Genomic DNA, 6,321 nt, shown 5'->3' on the forward strand with positions numbered 1-6,321 from the left:
TTGTCCCCACTGTGTAACTACCATATGAAATGGTGGTAGCGGCGCTATGGTTGCTCCTGTCACTGAACCCTCGTTCCATTATTTAGAGTAGAGTGACCGCACTCTGTGTGTTCTCTCCATGTAACCCTTTTGTAATAATAATAATAATATTATTGTTATTATTATTGATATTATTATAATAACACCTGCGTTGAATGACCCACGTGAGTCATTCAACGCAAGTGTTAGAGGCGCGATCCTCCATCCGCTCATCTTCATTGCCAACTGGGCCAGCCAACCATCTAAGGTTGGCCAGCCACACTGTTGGTCTTCCCACATTTCATCGTTGCGGAATAACTGGTAAACGAGGGACTCTGGGATTACCAGTAACTCACACTTTCGACGCCCTGAGGACCTCCTTATCCTTTTGAGATTTTATGTCCCTTATTAAATGAAGCCTGGAATGTAGCTACTTTTCCTTCACTAACTTTCTATAGATAGAAATCCGGTTTGGTAATGTGTTCTTTGAGAGCAGTTATGAGCGGTCTTTACACGGGACACCAGGAAACTAAACGTTATTCTCACATAATTCCTCTGTCACCTGACTGCGTTAAGTACATGATACACTCATCACTCCAGGCGTCTCAGAGTTGAAGAGTTGAAACTCCTTATTTAGATTTCGTAAAGTTATTCTTATATTTGCCAGACACACATTTGCTGCAGCAGTTGTTGATGTGCGCCACAGGTGATATGCTCGGTATAATACTCACTCCAAGGTCCTCCTTGAGTGAGGTTTTCAACCTTTTTCCTGAAGGCTGTACTCCGTTTGGGGTCGACCCACAACTGAACATGATAAAACCGTGCATCCAAGCCCCCCCCCCTGGAAGGAGAAAAATAAGGGCTCCCTTGGCCTCTACCTGGGTGTGTTCCGGGAGTCAACACCCCTGTGGCCCAGCCCTTGACTAGGCCTCCTGGTGGACCAGGGCCTGATCAACCAAATTATTACTGCTGGCTGCACGTAATCGGTACCCAATCAGCCTGGCTGATTGGGTACTGACTTTACGTATCTGTCCGGTTCCTTCTTGAAAGCATTCAGTAATCCATTAGTAATTTCCCTTATGTATGACGAAAGACTGTTTATCAGTGTTTTCCTGTTGTGTACTCAGGGCTTCCCAGCTTTTCATTAGGGATATGTAACACCGTCCACCCAGTTTTTACTATCGTAGGGAGTGATTTGTGTGTTCTCGGGGTTAGAATATACACAGGAAAAAAACAGATGACCTCATACAGAGGAAAATGTTACAACCTATCCCCATCTTTATAAGCTCGTTATTTATATATAATAAATGGAAATTTCCGGATATATATAAATCAAAATACAACGTACTAGCTGTGTCCAGACATAAGTAACATACGTACTTATAACATCGCAATAAAACTGGTGATTTTAATGTAATTTTTCTTATGATTTACCTGCAAACATTCACAGTATGCTAGATTAAGTCAGGTTAGACTAAGCGGGTTAGATTATCCATAATTCTTAGAAGAATTTTGGAGAGTAAATACGACCAATGTAACAGTAGATAATACGTTGAAAATATCCCTTAAGAAGTAATAAGTAATGTGTGTGTTTCTTATGCCTTGGTGAAAGACGTGTCATTTCTATATATTCATTCGTATATATTAAAATTACTGTTCGTCATGAATACGAAACTAAGGAATCTGAGGATGAGCTTCGTACTGAACTTCGGGGCTTCGTTCTCTCAGCCTGTATAATATGAAACGGACAGTGTACCGAAGAACGTAGTTTTATTTGCTAAAACTATTCATTTGGATTCCATCTCCATTTCATTTTTGATTGCAGATGTAAAAGGCAACCCATTATGTCAAACTTTTGGAAAAACAATGATAGATGCGTCATTCTTCCCACTGGTCACAGTCGTCCATATCATTCCCCTTCTGTGAAATTCCAAAATATCGACGTCGCAGATATAAACTTGAAAACTTTCAGTAACATTCATTACCGTCCTAACCTGAAGGCTCTTTCAACAGCATCGCCGCTGTCTACACCAAATTTTGTGCAGGCTGTTTAAATATTAGGCGCCTTGAACATAAGACCATAAGGCCTTATGTTCTTATGTTCAAGGTATAGTAGGCCTGCTTCAGGAAGACTGCAGTAGGCCTACTGGCATATACCTGGCAGGTCCTTCAGATTTCATCATTACAAATACACACACAGTATTCACAACACGTGCGTCATACACAGAGACAAACTCGCACCCGTCAGGATCTACTGGTACAAAACCGAACTCATCTTAACAGAGGACGGGAAGGATATGAGGATGCGCCTGGAAGTGGCCAGAACTAGAACTGGAAGAACTCACAGGTAAGGACCCAATAGGAGTGAAGGGGAAGTGGGGATAGTTGAAGAATAGATGGGGGAGAGGAAAGAACCACTGAAAACGGAAAAGCGCCAGGCTAAATCTCGCAGCAAAAGCATTGTAAGGCTATCTTTGATATACCATTGATGAGTTTCGAGAGTCTTACTACTCTCGGAGCCCGGAAATGGGCCAGGCTGTTCAGGGCACATAACATCATCGAAAGTAATCAAGACGCCTTTTGCCTAGCATAACCACTTGTATATCAAAAGTAACTCTCCCACATACGGCTCTGTACACATGACACTTCCTGACCGTACACTTCCCTGTCACTGATGCACATAACACTTCCTGTCCGTACACATCCCTGACACTGCTGCACATGACACTTCCTGACTGTACACTTCCCTGACACTGCTGCACATGACACTTCCTGACCGTACACTTCCCTGTCATTGCTGCACATGACACTTCCTGACTGTACACTTCCCTGACACTGCTGCACATGACACTTCCTGTCCGTACACATCCCTGTCACTGCTGCACATGACACTTCCTGACCGTACACTTCCTTGTCACTGCTGCACATGACACTTCCTGACCGTACACTTCCCTGTCACTGCTGCACATGACACTTCCTGACCGTACACTTCCCTGTCACTGCTGCACATGACACTTCCTGACCGTACACTTCCCTGTCACTGCTGCACATGACACTTCCTGACCGTACACTTCCCTGTCACTGCTGCACATGACACTTCCTGACCGTACACTTCCCTGTCATTGCTGCACATGACACTTCCTGACCGTACACTTCCCTGTCACTGCTGCACATGACACTTCCTGACCGTACACTTCCCTGTCACTGCTGCACATGACACTTCCTGACCGTACACTTCCCTGTCACTGCTGCACATGACACTTCCTGACCGTACACTTCCCTGTCACTGCTGCACATGACACTTCCTGACCGTACACTTCCCTGTCACTGCTGCACATGACACTTCCTGACCGTACACTTCCCTGTCACTGCTGCACATGACACTTCCTGACCGTACACTTCCCTGTCACTGCTGCACATGACACTTCCTGACCGTACACTTCCCTGTCACTGCTGCACATGACACTTCCTGACCGTACACTTCCCTGTCACTGCTGCACATGACACTTCCTGACCGTACACTTCCCTGTCACTGCTGCACATGACACTTCCTGACCGTACACTTCCCTGTCACTGCTGCACATGACACTTCCTGACCGTACACTTCCCTGTCACTGCTCCACATAACGTTACCTCTACTCTCTCTATCTCACTCTAATATACATTTGAAGACCAGTTTTCATATCTATTTCAGACATAATGCAAAACAAACTTAATCATTATTTTACGTAATAGATATTTTACGTAATAGATATTTTACGTAATAGATATTTTACGTAATAGATATTTTACGTAATAGATATTTTACGTAATAGATACTATTTATATAGCATATTTTATTTTAGATAAATACATAAATATAGACATCCATTGATAGTCAATCCAAACTTTCTAAATCATAAACAATGTTTATATAGTTGTTACATTTATTCTTGATTACATTTCCTACTGTTGTTCCTTAATATTAAACCCACAACATGTGTATCATCACACAGCATCATGCTGTGTGATGATTGTGTTTCATCACACAGCTTGGGGGAGGTGGTTGTGGTGATGGTGGTGATACTGGTTGTGGTGATGGTCGTGGTGATGGTGATTGTGGTGATGGTGGTGATGGTGGTTGTGGTGATGGTGGTTGTGGTGATGGTGGTTGTGGTGGTGGAGGTTGTGGTGGTGATACTGGTTGTGGTGATGGTGGTTGTGGTGATGGTGGTTGTGGTGATGGTGGTTGTGGTGGTGATACTGGTTGTGGTGATGGTGATTGTGGTGATGGTGGTTGTGGTGATGGTGATGGTTGTTGTGGTTGTGGTGGTGATCTTGGTGGTGGTGGTTGTTGTGGTGGTGATGGCTGTTGTGGTTGTGGTGGTGATCTTGGTGGTGGTGGTTGTTGTGGTGGTGATGGCTGTTGTGGTTGTGGTGGTGATGGCTGTTGTGGTTGTGGTGGTGATCTTGGTGATGGTTGTTGTGGTGGTGGTTGTGGTGGTGGAGGCTGTTGTGGTGGTAATGGTTGTTGTGGTAGTGGTGGGGATCTTGGTGGTGATGGTTGTGGTGGTTGTTGTGGTGATGGTTGTTATAGTTGTGGTGGTGATCTTGGTGGTGGTGGTCTTGGTAATAGTGGTGGTGATGGTGGTTGTGGTGGTGGTGGTTGTGGTGGTGGTGGTTGTAGAGGTGGTGGTGGTTATGGTGATGGTGGCGGTGGTAATGATGGTTGTGATGGTGGTGGTGATGGTGGCGGTGGTAATGATGGTTGTGATGGTGGTGGTGATGGTGGTTGTTGTGGTGATGGTTGTTATAGTTGTGGTGGTGATCTTGGTGGTGGTGGTCTTGGTAATAGTGGTGGTGATGGTGGTTGTGGTGGTGGTGGTTGTAGAGGTGGTGGTGGTTATGGTGATGGTGGTGGTGGTGATGGTGGTGGTGGTGATGGTGGTGGTGATGGTGGTAATGATGGTGGTGGTGATGGTAATGATGGTGGTGGTGATGGTGGTAATGATGGTGGTGGTGGTGGTGATGGTGGTGGTGATGGTGGTGGTGGTTGTAGAGGTGATGGTGGTGGTAATGATGGTGGTGGTAATGATGGTGGTGGTGATGGTGGTGGTGATGGTGGTGGTGATGGTTGTGATGGTGGTGGTGATGGTGGTGGTGATGGTGGTGGTGATGGTGGTGGTGGTGATGGTGGTGATGGTGGTTGTGGTGGTGGTGGTGGTGGTGATGGTGGTGGTGGCGGTGGTGGTGGTCAGAAAAATAAGTGTCTTCTGACGTGTGTATTAGAGCAACGTGACTAATATTTCTGTTGACTACGAATCTGTAAAAGCTGCGGTAATCGACACTATTTTTGTATGTGTGTGTATTTATACCTCAGTTCCACAGGGGTGAAGCAGCACCTGGGCAATGGAAGGTAATCAGAGTATGTTCAAAGGGGGAGACTAGATGAACAAGACACATGTTCAGCATCTGAACATGTCTTGTTCCTTATTGCCGAAATGTATCGCCTTCTCAGCAGTCTTCTGTCGAATTCAACACTCTGGGTCTTAGGCGTTTTCTAACATTTTTAAAATTTCAGTTACAAAATGCATAGAGAACTGATATTGCGTAGAAATACACACACACACACACACACACACATACACACACACACACACACACACACACACACACACACACACACACACACACACACACAGAAAGAGAGAGACAGACAGACACAGAGAGAGGGGGGGAGGGAGAGTAGTTCAGATTCCTTGACCCAGCAAGGAACGGCAGCTTCCAAGGTATCGTTCCAGTATAGCTGGAGATTCAGTCACTTAAGAATTACCATTGTTCACGATAGCCTGTCCAATACACAGGCAAGTCTCTCCCATGAACGGCCCCTCGAGGAAGGTTCCTTGATGCTGGTGAGGGGCTCTTGATATAGGGAACTGGATCTGTGCTCCAGTTCCCTGAATGCCTTCCATCCCCCCACAGGCGCTATATAATCTTACGGGTTTAGCGCTCACCCCTTGATTATAATAATCCCATGTACGGAATGAACTAAATGGATTTTTTTTTTCAACGAACCGGCCGTATCCCACCGAGGCAGGTTGACCTGAAAAGAAAAACGCAAATTTCTTTCTTAAAATTTGGTAATTTATACAGGAGAAGGGGTTACTAGCCCCTTGCTCCCGGCGATTTAGTTCTCTCTTACGACACGCATGGCTTACGGAGGACGAATTCTTTTCCGCTCACCCATGGAGAAATATCCCCTATAAACTCCTAATTCAGGTTAATGATGATGGTCGTGTTGACACAGTGTTTACCAACACTGTG

This window comes from Cherax quadricarinatus, chromosome 80 (assembly GCF_038502225.1).
Source record: "Cherax quadricarinatus isolate ZL_2023a chromosome 80, ASM3850222v1, whole genome shotgun sequence".
Classification (NCBI taxonomy): domain Eukaryota; kingdom Metazoa; phylum Arthropoda; class Malacostraca; order Decapoda; family Parastacidae; genus Cherax; species Cherax quadricarinatus.